The 19,605-nt window shown below is 44.3% G+C and overlaps 1 protein-coding gene and 2 non-coding genes across 3 annotated transcripts in view; 1 reads left to right on the top strand and 2 right to left on the bottom strand.

The window, feature by feature from the left end:
- The window catches only part of LOC126259739 (thyrotroph embryonic factor-like), a 641,028-nt gene that overhangs the window by 68,755 nt on the left and 552,668 nt on the right, over window positions 1-19,605 (bottom strand). The window lies entirely within an intron of this gene.
- Window positions 14,676-14,749, bottom strand: Trnas-cga (transfer RNA serine (anticodon CGA)). The gene has a single exon. It is a non-coding gene; the product is annotated as a tRNA-Ser (tRNA).
- Window positions 15,074-15,147, top strand: Trnas-cga (transfer RNA serine (anticodon CGA)). The gene has a single exon. It is a non-coding gene; the product is annotated as a tRNA-Ser (tRNA).

Genomic DNA, 19,605 nt, shown 5'->3' with positions numbered 1-19,605 from the left:
TGAAAGACAAGATCCGACGCCAATGCCTCACCATAACTCCGGACATGCTTTACAGTGCTGTTCACAACATTATTCCTCGACTACAGCTATTGTTGAGGAATGATGGTGGACATATTGAGCATTTCCTCTAAAGAACATCATCTTTGCTTTGTCTTACTTTGTTATGCTGATTACTGCTATTCTGATCAGATGAAGCGCCATCTGTCGGACATTTTTTGAACTTTCGTATTTTTTTGGTCCTAATAAAACCCCATGTCATTCCAAGCATGTGTGTCAATTTGTACCTCTCTATCTACATTATTCCGTGATTTATTCAGTTTTCAAATTTATACTGCCTTTTTGATCACCCGGTATATAACCTGTGACGAAAGTTGGATATGCAGGTACACAGTTTAAATCGCTTGTAGATCGCTGTGACATCACTCGTATCCACAGAGCCCCTCATATGGAGGGTAATTTCTGGTGTTATCTTGAGACGCTAATTAAGCGTTGTAATCGCTGGTAGTATGGTGTAATTCAGATAACTTTCTCGCGGTTCGGAAGTGGTTCCCGGAGAATAAGAATGGTCGACAGTTTCTTGCGTTCTTTGCAAGCGCACAGGTTTAAGTTTCTGATACATTATACGTAAAAGACTATACCAGGTGAGAAATTAAACCTTTGTTATATGCATTCTTTAAATACCACGTTAATTTGAATAATCTGCTACATATATGAAAGAAATCAAGAGCGTCTGCTGTCTTTCGTGGCTGGGCTCAGATGAGTAACGTATCACATAGTGTTACAATATTTACTTTGTCATCTCCTGAGTGAATAAAGGTTTCAATCCGATTGACGAAGTTCAAAGCCAGAAGTGAAAATAACATATGAATTCGGAATATTTCAAAAAATGGTTCAAATGGCTCTGAGCACTATGGGACTCAACATCTTAGGTCATAAGTCCCCTAGAACTTAGAACTACTTAAACCTAACTAACCTAAGGACATCACACACACCCATGCCCGAGGCAGGATTCGAACCTGCGACCGTACCAGCCTCGCGGTTCCGGACTGCAGCGCCAGAACCGCACGGCCACCGCGGCCGGCTCGGAATATTTAACGAGATGGTTACGACGCTATAAAAATTCTGCAACTCAGTTTTTTCTCGAACTGTAAGTAACATTAGCTCATTCCTTTCTGTTCTTTCCACCACTATTATCTCAAATGCCATAAAGATTTCTAATGTACGGGCACGCGATAGAAAAGGAGTGAGCTGCTCTACTGGACATGAACAGTTAGGACAATATACGAAAACAACAGAGACTGCGAACACGATACGGACGTGAGAGCTGTTAAAATGCTGGAGACGTGTCAGGAAGGACGAATAAAAATCCACTTTTTGGCTGTAGCGTCTGGCCACAGGCTGAGAACTGATACTGGCAAAGGCCTCGACGCTAACGACCCATTCGAGGACGCTGTGGATGAATGCATTTCCAGCACGAACAGTGCGGTTTGAGGATTACGGCGGTACGACGTAAACATGTGTTCTCCCGCCACAGACAGGCATTTACAACGCAGACGGGCAACGGCGCGGTACGGTAGCAGTGTCCTTGCCGCCGCCCGAAAATATGAGACACGGTGCGGTGCGTGACGCACTTGCCAGACGCCGTTATCTCCGCTGTGTAGCGCCGCGTCACCACTGCCGGCCGTCCAAGGGCGCAGTGCGGACACTGAAACGGCCCGTCCTGGACAGCGGGTGTCTCAGCTGATGTTCCAACCTTCTGTTCTGAACAGCGAACATGGGAGCGGTCCTCCTCCACAGCTGCGACGTCAGCGCGGCAGATTGCTAAACGAAGGGGCCAGGGTTCGATTTCCGGCCTTGTCGGAGATTTTTCTCCATCTGTGAACTGGGGATTGTGTTGACCTTACGTTCATATCATCGTAATTCACATTCTACTGTTGAAATGGCCATAAGGGCACGTACCGAAAGCCAATTAAAAAAAACCACATGTGACCGATAACAGTAAATGTATGGTTGCAACTGCTTGGTCCGTACCTGCTTCTTAAATGTTAATCTTCCATATTCTGCACAGAGTGCTGAAGATGCCAGCGAACAAGCATCAGACAAGTTTATCATACGCCTTTTCTTTTCTTGTCATCAATCTTTTGACTTGTTTTGATGCAGCCTGTCACGAACTCCTCTCTTGAGCCGACGTGTTCACCTCATGGTAGCCCCACCTAAGTCCTCAGTTATTGGTTGGATATATTCGAATTTCTGTCTTCCGCTACAGTTTTTACTGTCTACACCTCCCTCCAACACCATGGAAGTTGTTCCCTGATGACTTTACACATGTAGTATCGTCCTGTCCCTTCTTCTTGTCTGTGTTTTCCAGATCGTCATCTCCTCGCCAATTCTGCGGAGACCACCTCATTCCTTATCGGTCCACCTAATTTTCAACATTCTTCTGTAGCATCAGAACTCCAACGATTCTATTCTCTTCTTTTCTGGTGTTCCCACAGTCCGTGCTTCACTACCATACAATGCTGTGCTCCTAAAGTATGTACCCAGAAATATATTCCTCAAATCAAGGTCATTCTTTGGTATCAGTAGCCTTCTTCTGGTCAGGAATGCTCCCTCTGCCTGTTCTAGTATACGTTTTAAAGCCTTCTTGCTTCTTTCGTAATGTGTTATTTTGTTTCCATCGTAGCAGAATTGCTTCACTTTATGGTATCAGCAGTCGTCTTTTGGTCAGGAATGCCCCCTTTTCCTGTTCTAGTCTACGTTTTATAGCCTCCTTGCTTCTTCCGTAATGTGTTATTTTGTTTCCAAGGTTACAGCGTTTCTAGTTCTTGGTCAACAATTTTGATGTTAAGTTCATCGCTAATCTCATTCTTACTCCTCATTACTTTCGTTTACTGTCAGTCCACATTCTATGCTCGTTAGACTGTTCATTCCATTTAATAAGTCTTTTAATTCTTCTCCGCTTTCAAAATGGTTCAAATGGCTCTGAGCACTATGGGACTCAACTTCTGAGGTCATTAGTCCCCTAGAACTTAAAACTACTTAAACCTAACTAACCTAAGAACATCACACACATCCATGCCCGAGGCAGGATTCGAACCTGCGACCGTAGCAGTCGCGCGGTTCCGGACTGAGCGCCTAGAACCGCTAGACCACCGCGGCCGGCTCTCCACTTTCACTGAGGATAGTAATATCACCAGTGAATCTTATTACCGATATTATTTCACCCTGATTTTCAATCCCACACTGAAACCTTTATTTTATTTCCGTCATTGCTTCTTCGACGTACCCGTTGAACAGTGGGCGTGGAAGACTACAGCCCCTCTTATATATTTCCTAATCTTAGCACTTCGTTCTTGGTCGTCAATTATTTTTGTTTCCTCTTGATTTTTGTACCTGTTATATGGCTACACTCCTTTTCCATACAGCTTACTCCTATTTTCCCCATATTTTCGAACGTCTTGCACTATTTTATTTTGTCGAATGCATTTTCTAGGTTGACAATCGTCTTGATTTTTTTTAAGCCTTGCTTCCATTAACAAGCGAAACGTCGAGTTGCCTTTTTGGATACTTTACCTTTCATAAACCCAAACTGATTGTCGTTTGCTCGCGTCAGCAACATTGATCCATGAGATGAAAACTTACAGTACCATACTTTTCGCACTTTCTGCTCTCGCTACCTTCTCATTTGTGCGAATGATATTTTTCCGAACGTCTGATGGTAAGTCTCCAGTCTCATAGTTTCTGCAGACCAACATGAATAGCAGTTTGGTTGTCACTTCTTCCAGTTATTTAAGAAATTCCAAAGGAATGTTATCTATCCCTTCTGAGTTACTTGATCGCCAGCCTTTCAAAACTCTACTATATTCTGAGTCTCATATGAGATTCCGTACGCCTTCCATATCAACTCCAATTTAGTCTTCTATCACGTGAACCTCGAGACGCATCAAAGAACCTAATTTCTTGATATATCCAACGTGTGTACTACAACGGAAATATAACGCAGCTTTGAATTATGCCGAAGCTTCCCACTCACTCAGAGTCACTTTTGTTCAACGTTGGAATCGGACATTGGACATTATTTTCTGATTGTCATGTCTAACTCTCTCTCTCTCTCTCTCTCTCTCTCTCTCTCTCTCTCTCTCTCTCTCACACACACACACACACACACACACACACACACACACACACACACACACACACACGTATTTTAATTTCGGTTCCGCTAGATGAGGGAACATTTCACAGAGGTACTTTAAGCATTCTATTCTCCGTACTTTAGGAAGTCTTTGTTTCATTAGGCACAACTTAATGTGTAGTCGTGTAACGTGTAGATGTGTTACATATATTTTTTTTAGCTCCATGTGGTTCATCTGAAGGAAAAAAGGAGCCGAAGAGTTTATTACAGTATACGGTGGGCGAAATAAAACCAGCCCGAAAAATATTTTATGCTCCTTAAAGTAGGCAACCCAATTTACTTCGTCTGTAACTCGGACAGATGATGTTAAGTTGCGTTGCCTATATCCTAAGGTGCATGAAATATTTCCAGGGCCAGTTTTATTCCCCTCCCCCTCCGCCCCCCCTGCAGATACACGTATACTAGTCGGTGGAACCACTGCTCCGAAATTTTAACTCCATATGAAATGAAAATGAAATGTCGTGTGGCTAGGGCCTCCCGTCGGGTAGACCGTTCGCCTGGTGCAGGTCTTTCGAGTTGACGCCACTTCGGCGACCTGCGCGTCGATGGAGATGAAACGATGATGATTACGACAACACAACACCCAGTCCCTGAGCGAAGAAAATCTCCGACCCAGCCGGGAATCGAACCCGGGCCCTTAGGATTGACATACCGTCACGCTGACCACTCAGCTACCGCCGGCGGACAACTCCATATGACTGAAGTGGAATGTGAAATATGTATAATTAAAATCGCTAATATTGCATTTTTCTTAAGTTATGGAGTGTTAATTCTAAAAAATGGTGAATTATATGGCTTTTTCGTTAAAATTTTAGGATTCAGTTCACTAAAAGCCGAAAGTATCGGCAACTTCATTAAAAACTTTTTTCTTCGTTCGCCTGTGATCTTTGTACGAGTCTCTCACAGGATCCTCAAAGTAACTAGTTACGTGTTTGCCCTCTTCCTCATTCACTTCGTCTCACAAAAACAGCATGGGAGGATGCCGCTTTCTGTGAAGAATGCTTTACACCAGAGCGATCGTCAGCGAAGAGAGCATTCTCTCGGATGTGAATGCTAAGCGGGCATTAGCTGCTCGTTCATAGTCCTTCAGTTCTCTCTCTTTCAATTAATTATTACCGCGCTCTCCACTTCGACGCTCGCCAGAGTATAAACCGAACAGAGCATTTGCTTGAACAGCGTTTTTCGTCGTTGTAACTTACTACCAGGTGCAAAAGCATGAAACCGGAATTTTGTTGCAATAATTATTCGTCTGTTGTTTGAAACTGTTAAACAACATTTTATTGAAAATAATCTCCACTGCTAATTATACATTTCTCCCAACGTCTCCGGCAGGCTATGAATGCCACGCAAAAAAAAAGACCGTTCATCTTTTGAAGCGAAGCAGTCAGCGAAGCCATTTTCGTACATTTTCATATGATTTTAAGCGTTGTTCAGCGAAAGCGTGTCCCAGTGATGCAAATAGATGATAACCGGAAGAAGCCAAGTCTGAAGAATAAGCCGCATGCCCTAGTATTCCCCAACTGAACGCCTCGATCGTTTCCCTGATGGGGCGTTCTCATGGAGCAATGTGAATTTGTGTTGCGTTTTTCCATACTACGGTCGTATTTCACGTAATGCTCGATTTAAATCGATCATTTTCTGTTGTTAGCGATCAGTGTTCTCGGTTTCACCAGATTTTAATAGCTCATAATATGTGACACCCTCCTGATCCCACCAAACACAGAGCATTGTCATCTTTCCAAAGTGATTTGATCTTGACGTGGATGTCGATGGTTTGCCTGGATTCACACATGATTTACGACGCTTAGGATTCTCAAAATATATACACTTTTCATCACCTGTCAAGTCCGGCCCCGGTAGCTGAGTGGTCAGCGTGACAGAGGGTCAATCCTAAGGGCCCGGGTTCGATTCGCGGCTGGGTCAGAGATTTTCTCCGCTCAGGGACTGGGTGTTGTGTTGTCCTCGTTTCATCCCAATCGACGCGCAAGTCGCCGAAGTGGCGTCAAATCGAAAGACTTGCACCCGGCGAACGGTCTACCCCACAGCAGGTCCTGGTCACACGACATTTACATCTACGTCACCTGTCACTATTTGATGGGGAAACGACTCTCACAAGTGGTCTATCGAACTGCTTGCTGTCTTTCGTTCACCTCATACGTAACCCATTTTCCCACTTTCTGAACTTTTCCCATAGTTTTCAACCGAAAAGAAACGGCTTTCTGTGTCACATTCAATTGTTCCGCGAATTCCTGTTAGTTTGAGTATCATCTTGATGAATAACACCTGCAATTCGTTGTCTTCGAACTTTTTCGGTGGTTTCCCGCGCTCGTCGTTTCTCACGTCAAAATCATCACTTTTAAATTGTTTGAACCAATCGAAATACTGTGTTTTCCCAAGAGTATGTTCTCCGAAAGCTTCGACAAGCATTCGATGCAATTCTGCAGCAGTTTTCTTCAAATGGTACCAGAAAACCAATGCTGTCCGCTAATCGTAGTTCGTAGACACAAAACTCAACGTATTTACGCGTTTGAAACAGATATCAAGGTATGGAAACTGGGTTACTGCGTGTGACACTCGTCGTCAAGCTTTACAGAAAGCAGATGGCGCTGCAGACGCAGTCTCACGGGCCCTACACTGACAGCTAGCACCATCTATACGGGAATTCTTGTACACCTGGTATTTACCTGTGTTCTGTGAGTGGTGGAGCAGCTGGAGGGAAAGATCTGAGGATTACCGAGGAATATCGGAGACACATTTAACTGTAGAATTTGGCTGAAGTGCAACAGAAAATGCGAAACTTGTATTTAGACTTGACATAACGAATGCATCGTAATGGCCAGAAGGGGCCCACTCAGGTAACTGGAAATCAAAGAGAGAAAGATCCTGAGGTGGATAGTAGGACCAGCAAAACTAAGAGGAAGGCACACACAGAATCTGGCACAACGACGAGCTGCACAAACACCAAGAGGGCATCGCCACGCGTGTGTGGAAAAGGCGATTGGCCTTCTACAGACACTTGACCCGCTGGCCCACATGAACCCCGAAAAACTCACCAACAGAATCTACACAGTGGCAAGTGGGTCGCCTCGGTCTGGAACAACTGGAGATCCCAATAGAGAAAACATAAGACCGACTTTGCTTCCGGCAAGCCATCCGCGAGGGAATTTTCTTAATGTCCCTTACCCATCAGAAAGTCACATGGTCCTCACAAGGGAACCTCCCCATCGCACCCCCCTCAGATTTAGTTATAAGTTGGCACAGTGGATAGACCTTGAAAAACTGAAAATAGATAAATTGAGAAAACAGGAAGCAGTTTGGAAGGTAGGAGACGAGATACTGGCAAAAGTGAAGCTGTGAGGGCCGGGCGTGAAAAAATAAGCAAAATATACAAACTGAGTAGTTCATGGGAAGATATGGAATGTCAAGGAGACTTAGAACGCAGGAGCGCCGTGGTCTCGTGGTAACGTGAGCAGTTGCGGAACGAAAGGTCCTAGGTTCAAGTCTACCGTCGAGTGAAAACTTTAATTTTTTATTTTCAGTTTATGTGACAAACTCTTATGCTTTCATCACTTTTTTGGGAGTGATTATCGCATCCACAAGAAAACCTAAATCGGGCAAGGTAGAAGAATCTTTTTACCCCTTCGCCAAGTGTACAAGTTAGGTGGGTCGACAACATATTCCTGTCATGTGACGCACATGCCGTCACCAGTGTCGTATAGAATATATCAGATGTGTTTTCCTGTGGAGGAATCGGTTGACCTATGACCTTGCGATCAAATGTCTTCGGTTCCCATTGGAGAGGCACGTCCTTTCGTCTACTAATCGCACGGTTTTGCGGTGCGGTCGCAAAACACAGACACTAAACTTATTATAGTGAACAAAGACGTCAATGAACGAACGGACAGATAATAACTATGCAAAAATAAAGAAAATAAAATTTTCACTCGAGGGAAGACTTGAACCAAGGACCTCTCGTTCAGCAGCTGCTCACGCTACCACGGGACCACGACGCTCCTGAGCTCATTTTGTCCATGATGTTGCCTATGCGACCCGTGGACTACTCAGTTTGTATATTTTGCTTATTTTTTCACAGTTCCACACAACTTCTTCCTGTTTTCTCAATTGATCTGTGTTCAGTTTATCAAGACCTATCCACTGTGCCAACTTATAACTAAATCTGACGGGGGTGCGATGGGGAGGTTTTCTTGTCAGTATGCCCAAGCGACGAGGACGACGATGACGGAGGAGAAGGAGAAGAAGGAGAAGAAGAAGAAGAAGAAGAAGAAGAAGATACACGTGGCAATAAATTGTCTTTTTTCGGCTTATGTTGTTTATGTTTAGTTAGTGACCTGGTTTGCATTTTTTCGTAAAACTGCAGTTCGTAAACGCGGGAGAAAGGAAAGGAAGGGAGCTTAGGTTTTCACCTCGCGCCGACGACGAAGTCATTGGGTACGGTGTACAAGATTGAATTACGGATGGATGGGAAAGCAAGTCGTTCACGCCCTTTCGAAGGAAACATCCCGACATTCGCCGTAAGGGATTAGGCAACTCGCAGAAGACTAGACGGGGTTTTGAACCGATAATTTTGTTTCCACTGTTTTGCACTGTAGTAAATGAAATCTTCCAGTGCGAACCACTCAACCTCGAAAGTGCTCGCTTGCTTCGTTACCGGTCCTCTCGTGTTGTGTTCCGCCCGCTGAACTGCAGTCGCTTCCTGAACGGGTGCAAATGGTCACTGGCGAACTGTTCACCACTCTCATTCCCTACCCCTTCGTTCCGCACGCAAGACGCAGTAAGCCAGTAGCAAACGCTATCGGCACTTAGCTGATACATTCTGATACTTCTTGTATTTTCTCGCTTTTAAAATTCATAATTAATCCTCTTGAGCGGGACCACCAGTTCCAGCTCAGCTTCGCTCGTTTCAACGTAAGGCAGTACGAGGTCACTGTGGATCATCATATTTGAAGACAAAGTAGAGGACATAGCGAGCACTTTTAATACAGTGAAAAAGTCACATTATGTGTTTATTCGGGATCGTATTTATTCAGAGCCTTTGTTAAACTGTAGTCTCGCAGTAATTAGATTTGGGTCTGAAGATGACCTCAGGAAAGAGTCAGAACCGGTAATACGAATAAACGGACAAGACGGTGGATCATTTTCTCATCATGCAATTTACTAGGGAGTTACTCAGAAATAGTATAAATTCTTGGGCGGAGGGGCGGAATCGAGAGGGCCAGGCGATCCTGAAACAAACAGGGACGACAATGATGAAGGAAGTCACTGGAACAACCTTGGTACTAACAATACATCTGGCAGAAGACAGGAGGAAGCTGCGGGACAATAGAAGACGTGGCCTTCAAGTCGGCGATTCGAAGAAATTAGAGAAGGAGGGAGTGATATGTTGCTCTTGAAGAACCGACTTTCACCGTCTGTAGCCTCCTGGGGCTGAAGGACTGTAACGCCTACCAGGAGCGGGTATTAAAAAAGTGCTCGACGCCATTTACCCATAATGGTCCTTTTAATGTCTAAAGACGTCCGCTCCACGGGACAGAATGCTGTTGTTCTTCCTCATGGTTATTTGGTGATGGAGGACAGCAAATGGAACATAGGCGGTGACACGGAGTTACGCAAACGTCAGTATCTGAGCCGGCCTCTGTGAGCGAGCGGCTCTAGGCGCTTCAGTCCGAAACCACGCGGCTGCTAGGGTTGCGGGTTCAAATCTTGCCTCGGGCATGGATGTGTGTGATGTCTTTAGGTTAGTTAGGTCTACGTAGTTCTGAGTCTAGGGGACTGATGACCTCAGATGTTAAGTCCCATAGTGCTTGGAGCCATCTGAACCATTTTCAGTACCTGGAATCTTCGATTATTTTTCTGTCTAAAAGAGGTACTTTTCTTTGCTGACTGACCTGCGTCAACTGTTAACTTACCTGGATTTATCATGAACATTGACAACTGTCCTGCGCGACAGTTTTGGTCCACCAGTTCTCAGCCTATCGGTCGGTATAGGCTTAAGCCATTTGTGCCTATTTATCAATTTTTTGTTACTTAGAAACTGTTCAAATATCTTCTTATATCTACATTGCGAATGTGATCCTGTATGCTACAACATTTCAACTTCTTAGAAATTTCATTTCTGTGGCTTGTTGGACTTAAGAATCCGTTCTTCGCTGCTACACCGAAGATTTGGGACTTCTAGAGCCTCGTATTGGTCTTCGTGTGGCCGGTTTTCACCAGTGCTCTTCTGTTTGCGCCGCATTTTCTTGAGAAACCAAGGACCTTTCGGTCGATGTCTGGAAAAGTAGCCGAGCACCTATTAGTGGACATTAAAACCACCCGTCGCCTTTTTGACGATTTTAACTCTGCTAGAGACACATTCACTGCGACTTGAACTTTTCTGGAGATATAGAGGAATGGCACCCTATTCTTCCTAAAGTGCTGCGTGCAGAGAAAGTTGTGCTGTTGGACGCTGGGGTATGGAACGAAGACGGCGTTCTAACTCATGGCAAGGGTGTTCCATTGCGTTCAGGTCGGAACTCTGGGCAGGCCAGTCTGTTTCAGGGGTGTTATTGTCCACAGACCACTGCCTCGCAGATGCTGCAATACGACCTAATGCATTTTCTTTCTGATACAATCAATCACCTTCTTCGAACTTATCCTGTGCTGCACACAGTACATAGTGCCGTAAAATGTGTTCATATCCTTCTGCATGTTAGCCGGCCGAAGTGGCCGTGCGGTTAAAGGCGCTGCAGTCTGGAACCGCAAGACCGCTACGGTCGCAGGTTCGAATCCTGCCTCGGGCATGGATGTTTGTGATGTCCTTAGGTTAGTTAGGTTTAACTAGTTCTAAGTTCTAGGGGACTAATGACCTCAGCAGTTGAGTCCCATAGTGCTCAGAGCCATTTTTGAACCTTCTGCATGTACCATCTTCTTAAGAGCAACAAGGGGACCATAGCCTAGCCACGAAAATCACACCCATATCTCCTCTGTACTTCAGTGTTGGCACTACACATGGCAGACAACGTTCTCCAGACATTAGCCAAATCCAAACCTTTCCATCCGTTCCACATACGGTATAGCGTGACTTATCATTCCAAATCATTCGTTCACGGTCATACCGACTACAGAAAAGTGTGGCTTACGAGGACCTGTTCGTCCATTGTACAGCATTCTTGGGGACCACACCCTGCCTATCTAACCCATGTTAATTTAGGCAAGTATTTGACCCATTTCTGAAAAAAACTATTTGATGCAGGACCTTAATATTTTTACTGTATGTTACATGATGCTAATAGAGTCAACTGTACTAAAATCGTCTTTATCCATTTTTATAGTTTTTAAGAAATACTTTTTTAAATTTATTAACAAAAAATAATAAGATTTTTCTGCAGAAAATATTTTTTGTGAACTTCCTAATGGGGGAATATTAATGAATGTAGTACCAGAGGTGGCTTTTTATGTTATGCAGAGTCTCTGAAAATTTCATTCATTTATCTATGATAGCTTCTGATATAATGGGGTATATGTATTGAAAATTTCAGTTTGCGGGAAATTGCGTTTAAAGAAAAAACTTTTGAAATTTGTTACTTACAGTTAATTTGTCCTGCTGCATATGAATGGCCCTTCTTTGGCCTCTAGCAGGTCTTTCAGCTTCTTTTTCACCTTCCTGGATGTCTGTCTTGCTTTCTTGGTCATATTAGATGCAGACCTGTCTGCATCGGCTATCCTCATTTTATCGCAATGTTGCAGCCCAGTGATCATATTTTCACCAGGATTAATTCCCAGCTTTTTCAGTACACTTGCCAATATTACCACAATTGAATGTAATAACAGCATCATGAATTCCTAGTTTCATTGTATGCATGCCTACAAATAGTTTTAGGAAGGCGGTTCCAAATTATGCTGTTGAAACATTTGGGTTCCGTGTCTTCTCATGCAGACATTTCCTTAGTTCAGGATGAGCCAAGTCTCTGAAAATAGATTTAATTGCTGTAATAACAGCAGCAGGAAGAGAATGCTGGTGAGAATAAGATTCTCCAGTTGCCTGAGCCCTATTGTATTTGCACCACGAATTTTCTCCTGATGGACACAATCCATGACATTGCTTATCATCAGTAGAGGACTTATGGAAGAATATGGCCCAAACATCTCTCTTCATTGCCTCCAGATTTTCTTTATTTCTCCTAATTGCCTGCCCATAGTATACCTGCAAGTTTTCTATAACAACTACTCGCAATCACACTTGAACAAAAATAACCGCATGTTTGAAAGCGTGTTGTTTACAAACAGCAGAAACAAAAGAATACCGACCGTTGCATTCCAAGGATAGCCAACACACTCGGGAGTAAAAACAAAATCCCTAACGTGCAATGTAGGGGATACAAAGATCTAAAATATGTGCAGAAAAGAGGGCGTGGCACATAAACACTCGTGGTAGGAAAATGTTCTTTAAATGCTCGAAAAAAAATTTCAGCAAAATCCTTTTCAGAGTACTTAAATAAAACCTTAATCTATCGAAATATGATGAACACCGGAAAATCTATTTTTTTCGACCTGAACCACGGTGTGGACCCCTTAACTTCCAACTTCCTACGCGCTGCGCTAGCTAGACTGTTGGTAGCACTTTGGAACTGACGAGTAAATCCTGCTGCTGATTTAATGAGAATTTTTCACAACCACACTTCACAGTATTCGACGATCCCTGTCCGTGGGTAATCGACGTATGTCTGGGTTTAGCTGTGGTTGTTCCTTCGCGTTATCACTTAAAAATGACATCACGTCGGATTTGGCACTCTTAGAAATGTTGAATTTCTATTATTTGTTACTCAAGTGACAACCAACAACTAGTCTACGTTTGAAGTCACTCAGCCCCCCTGACCGACCCATTCTGCTGTTACTGATTTTGTACTGACAGCACAGTACTGTCCCCCGCGGGAAGGGGGAGGGGGGAGGGGGGGGCGAAGAGGGCAGACAGAATATTTTATGATCAGTGGTTCTTGGATGCTGTCCTTTACATTGTGTACGAGAAAACGATCTATTTCTTCCTTCAGCACAACTAAGTAACCTAAAGATATTGCAATAAACGAAACCGGTAGTAACACAATAAATGCGTAAAAATGTAGCTGAGGTGGTTTTTATTAATCATTAATCATTAAAATTACAACAGGCTCGTGAAGAGACAGCCTGTTCCCTTTTAGCACTAATGGTACTCGCTTCTTATCGCGATGTCATACTATACTGTATTAACGCTTGTTCATTTGGAGGCCGGCCGAAGTGGCCGTGCGGTTAAAGGCGCTGCAGCCTGGAACCGCGAGACCGCTACGGTCGCAGGTTCGAATCCTGCCTCGGGCATGGATGTTTGTGATGTCCTTAGGTTAGTTAGGTTTAACTAGTTCTAAGTTCTAGGGGACTAATGACCTCAGCAGTTGAGTCCCATAGTGCTCAGAGCCATTTGATTTGTTCATTTGGAGCATCTGTTGGCGAGACATATTACTCTGCGCATCCGTAGCAACAACGTTAATTAACTTACTTATTCGTACTAGAAGCAAACAATAATGAAAATAAAATCTGCATTATACAGTGATAATTAAAACATATCTAATAGTGTCTTCTCAGAATTTTACTAAGTCACGGGAATTAGATGTCGTGCCATCCAATCCTCCATTGTGAATCTCAGAGGATAATTGCCTGAGTTCACGAAGTGGACAGCAGTTTAATCTTCGCTACATTCGCAGAGCCTAGATAGGCCAGGTGTACCCCTTTATAACATACTCATTTTGGATTTGTCAGCACCAATATGAATTTACGAAGTCTGTTTAAGGATTTCCGGGTAGACTAGTGTCCCTCATATGCTAGGAGGAGGGGGGAGGGGGTAGGGGCGGAGACATTCGATTGGTTGCTTCCAACCAGCAAGTTGAGTGTTTCTCGACCTTCATAATCTTAACGTTTCAGTCTCACGAGGTTCGTTTAGAGTTTAGGTTTTATGGAGGAGACTCCTTCTAGACCTCAGTCGTTTATGGGAAGGTTGATATCGATACAATGGGTACCCTTGTGAGACACGTGTTTTAGATTTCTCGTTCATGGACGTCTGATATCTGGTGGAGCGAAGTAAACTTTATCATGTGGTGTTGGTCTTAGTAAACCAGTAACGAGTCTACATGTTTCATTCAAAGAAGGGTCAACTTCCTTAGCATGACTGGATCTGTACCAAACAGGGCGAGCTTACTCTGCGACAGATTAGCACGAAGTCAGTAGTTCCCAACCGCTCTGGTCGTGAAACCCAATTGGTTCCAATCAATTTGCGATGGATGTTATTTCTAGCCGACACTTCCTGTTTGGCCTTTATGCAGTGCTTTTGTAAGTGAGGCTGCGACCCACTGTTAAACGTAAATCTTAGATGCTCTGCAGTGATTTAACTAAATGACCTCCAAAGCTGCCTGCAACTTTCTTGAAGGCTGAAACTTCCAGGCAGATTAAAACTGTGTGCACCGACCGAGACTCGAACTCGGGACCTTTGCCTTTCGCGGGCAAGTGCTCTACCAACTGAGCTACCGAAGCACGACTCACGCCCGGCCCTCACAGCTTTACTTTTGCCAGTATCTCGTCTCCTACCCGCGAAAGGCAAAGGTCCCGAGTTCGAGTCTCGGTCGGTGCACACAGTTTTAATCTGCCAGGAAGTTTCATATCAGCGCACACTCCGCTGCAGAGTGAAAATCTCATTCTGGAAACATCCCCCAGGCTGTGGCTAAGCCGTGTCTCCGCAATATCCTTTCTTTCAGGAGTGCTAGTTCTGCAGGTTCGCAGGAGAGCTTCTGTAAAGTTTGGAAGGTAGGAGACGAGATACTGGCAAAAGTAAAGCTGTGAGGGCCGGGCGTGAGTCGTGCTTCGGTAGCTCAGTTGGTAGAGCACTTGCCCGCGAAAGGCAAAGGTCCCGAGTTCGAGTCTCGGTCGGTGCACACAGTTTCAATCTGCCAGGAAGTTTCATATCAGCGCACACTCCGCTGCAGAGTGAAAATCTCATTCTTGAAGGCTACTTGCGAATGACTGCGAGATCAGGCACACGCCCAAAGTAGAAATGCTAACGTTTAGGATGTGCTGGACTCAGAGAAATCATCAGAGCGCAATCTGCATCCAAGTTCGCACAGTACAGGAGAAAAGAGAGCGCTCGTGTATTTGGAATATAAAAGGGAACATGTGCTTGAGGTGTTTTGCACGGCAGCGAGCTGAAGGACGGCGCCTCTGAGGTGACAGTTTGCAGTCAGCATGGCTCTGTGGACGACGATTCCCGCGTCACTCAGCGCAAGACAAAACGTTTCCTGCTATTTGTCCCATTGTGTTTCCCAGCAGCAGTGTTCACACGCATCCGGCGAATAACGCGAAATGCTGTCATGGCCGTGAGAATGCCGCGAAAAAAAAAAATGTCTGTCTGATGGCGACTGCACAGCAATAACCTCGACAGCGACGAAGACGACGCCGACTACTGATGTAATCACGATAGGGTGAGGTATATAGAGGACTTCATCTGGTGGTAAACTAATTTGCAGTTTTCGGATGTTGTTCCCCAAACCTGCGACAGAATTCCTTGTTTTACTCTTCGTGAAAGCAGACACCTGGGAAAAACAGATATTTGTTTTCGGTACTGTAGTATTGGAATACGTACTGCGAAATGCTGTCACGCGCACTACAAGAACATATACTGAGGATAATTGTTTCTTTCGAACAATAACTTTCGTTGTGTACCCCCGAAAGAATGAAAACTGGTCGCTGCATTGTAATCAAGAAATCAGCACTAGGTTGAACACTTACCAAAAGAAACCGATTTGTAAAGAAGGGGCAGGCTTCAGATGTCGATCCGTGAAGTGAAGAAGATAAGCAACTGGCGATCCTGTAACGTAGTATCCCTAATTATGACGACGTATTAGCTAAAGAGCGCCAAGAAGATTTAATTGGTAACGCAGTCGCTGAGACAGGAATCTGTGTATATTTTTTTCGCAAGTTAAATGGGTTCAAATGGCTCTGAGCACTATGGGACTCAACTGCTGTGGTCATAAGTCCCCAAGAACTTAGAACTACTTAAACCTAACTAACCTAAAGACATCACACACATCCATGCCCGAGGCAGGATTCGAACCTGCGACCGTAGCGGTCGTGCGGTTCCAGACTGTAGCGCCTTTAACCGCTCGGCCACTCCGGCCGGCTTTTCGCAAGTTATGTTTTGTTAGAAATGAAGCTCCTTCCCTGCGTCTTATCGCACTGTACTTGCTTGCGGCGTTGCTGAATTTCGCAACTACTTGTTCATTACTATGTGATGAGAAGTACCTACAGATTTTGTGGAAACTTAATTGCTAATACAAACCGGTCGAAACAGCTAAATTAAAGTGCAAACTGAAAAAAGTTTTAACGACTGAAGAGATCGCGCCAGAACGAAGGAAAGCGCTTTCTATTGCCAAAAAAAGCAAACGTCATCTGAATGTGTGTGGTTATTCGGATGTATGTTAGTGAACACTGGAAATTTAAATCAGACGGTAGACACGCGTTAAAGACAATAAAAAAAAATCAAAGTACCTACTATGCGTAAACTGTTTAAAGAAAAAGGTGAAAAGATTGCTATGCTAAAGACACCACAGAAATAATAAAAAAGATATTTGTAATCTAACGCGAAGCTATTAAAATTACTAAACTCATAGTGCAGGGTAATTTTGTTACATTTCACTTTAGAATTTTTCGCTTTGGCAGAGCTGGGATTGTAAATTATCCGAAATTTTACTTTCTGTCTGAAGGATTACGACGATAGTGCGTCAAACTCTGCTTCTCCCTCTCGACACAAGTACACAGAAACACTCGTCCTAAAACATATTTTACGTTTCTTCGAAGTCAACGACCGAAATATAACGAATGTTATTGAAATTCGTCACCAATAGAAACAAGAATTCAAATGGTTCAAATGGCTCTGAGCACTATGGGACTTAACATCTGAGGTCATCCGTCCCCTAGAACTTAGAACTACTTAAACCTAACTAACCTAAGGACAACACACACATCCATGCCCGAGGCAGGATTCGAACCTGCGACCGTAGCGGTCGCGCGGTTCAAAAGCGAAGCGCCTAGAACCCGCTCGGCCACACCGGCCGGCAACGTGAATTCGATCCTAAGCGTGTGAACTTTGGCTTTGCCTCTTGTGGTTAACACTGATTAGTTCTAACTACCTAGTCAACTCGCTGCCATAGTTGAGTTGTCATAGTATAGTTGTGTACAGTTCCACTGAGCAGCGTACGGGCTGCGTACTTATATGGGCAAAGGAAATTGTTATCCGGTTGGAAATAAAATACTGCGCTGTTAGTTCAAATATGTCCTCGTTTTTCGACCTGATATCATCCTGGGTCATGTACTGTTTGTCCAACTTCCAGCACTTTCGCATCCCTTTCCTGAACGATGACTTTGGGAAAAGTCTGAAATACCCCTCTGCTGCTGCTAAACCTGCAGTGCACTCTAAATATTAGACGAAGGAACAAGGGCATTTCACAGGATTCTTCAAATTCCTGTGTCCTCAAAGCCAAAAACTCTTTGTGGGCTGGCGCAGAAGTTTCCTTCTTAGATCTGAGCTTTCACTGTCCTTGTCCCAGTTCTTTCGCGAAAGAGAGTAGAGGAATACAATGTGAAGGTACATCTGTACGATACGTGCAACACAAATGTGTGAAAATGTTATGATGTGAATTTGTACACAACAGTACGCACTGCCCACGCCAACTGTGTCAGCTGCTGTAATAAAACGAATGCATACACGGAGATTTGTAAAGGTAGTATGAAAGTGATATTGGAATCCATTATTTGCACTCTGTATGACCATGTCCTGAAATGTTTATGCATACCAAAACACGTTTAAGTATTTTTAAACAGGAGTAGATAAGAAATCTTGCACTTTAAAATGACCCCACTGTCGAAACTCCGGCTGTGATGATTGGAATTAAAATGACAATCAAAGGCGAAAATAGTGCCCTGCAAAAAGGAACGGAGTAGTTTATATGAAACACTTAGGGCTTAAATATTATGAATTTCTCGTTTTAGTAACTTTCCCTGCCCATCTCGCTGTACTTCCCCACTCTCTCATCCTTCCCCCTCTCTTTCCATCTTCTCAGCTCCTCACTTTCTAATTATTTCTTTGTAAATGTTCCCATTACGACTGCATTAAGCAAAAGTATCCGGCGGGGAGTGCAAAGACAGGATGTTTCACTTAGGAGGTGACTGAACAAAACAGTGGTATTTAATTTCGATGTTGCTGCGATGTTATTGGCCACAACACACCAGCAGAGCATGGGAACGGGGTGGAGATTATTTAAAGGCGGCGGCAACTAGCACGGGAAGCTTGAGCGAGCCCGTATCTGAGCGCGCCGTCCGTGGCGTGAACAGATCCCAAGGCCTCGCCGGGGAGACCTTGGCAGGAAGGCCTCAGCACGCTCCGAGCGTAATGGCTGACGGGACGCGGCGGCGCTAGTGCAACCTCACTCGCGGCTTCTTGCCTCTCGCCAGATCAGCAGTAAAAACTGGACACACCTTTACAAGCAGATACTCATTTCCCTGCCCTCCTACGACGCTGTACAGAGGTGGGTAGAAATGTGGACGCACCAAAAACACAACACTTTATCAAGCCTAACACGGTGCAGGAAAACGTTTGGCGTTCAAAACAACTTCCAGTCCTCTAGGAATGGATGAGTCCAGGTCCTGCATGGATTCCAGGAGACTCTTATACCATTCTTCCTGCAAAACAGTGGCAAGTTCAAGTAACTATGACGGAGCTGGATAGCAAACAAGCAACCTTCTCTCCAAAGTAGACCACAAAGCCTCAGTAATACTCAGATATGCTGTCGTGGCTAGGGGAGATGTTACATTTCATCGTCGTATTGACAAAACCTACCTGGACGACGTCAACTGTTTACAGGGGCCCTAACCTCTTAGCGTCACCACTGGGGAGCAAACTTTGTAGCCTACGATGGGCCCGTTCCGCCAGAATGGTCATATACTTCCTGGCAGAAATGCGACATTGCAGAGTAACCACGGTAATACCAGGATATGGCTGCCAAAACCACCACCGAACCGCCACCATGTTTCACTCTTGGAACGTAAACTTGTCCAGAAGTGGGAAACAGTATGAAACAAGACTCGTCCGACCAAATGACATTCTTCCATTTCTCCACAGTCGATTTTTTAACGACGTCTGCACCACATTTTCCTGTCAGAGGCATTTGCATCAGTGATGCGTAGTTCTGGAATTTCAGCTCGCTGGTTATGGAGCTGCCTTCGTGTTGTTTTGATGCTGACAGGGCTCAGGAGTAGGACATTCAGACCAGCAGTAACTTTTGCAGCTGCTGGCGTCTTACTTTTCTTCACAATCGTATTCAACGACCATCTGTCATGAT

The sequence above is a fragment of the Schistocerca nitens genome, chromosome 5 (genome assembly GCF_023898315.1).
Source record: "Schistocerca nitens isolate TAMUIC-IGC-003100 chromosome 5, iqSchNite1.1, whole genome shotgun sequence".
NCBI lineage: Eukaryota > Metazoa > Arthropoda > Insecta > Orthoptera > Acrididae > Schistocerca > Schistocerca nitens.
The sequence above is the reverse complement of the archived record's forward strand: the minus strand, read 5'-3'. Positions and strand labels throughout refer to the sequence as shown.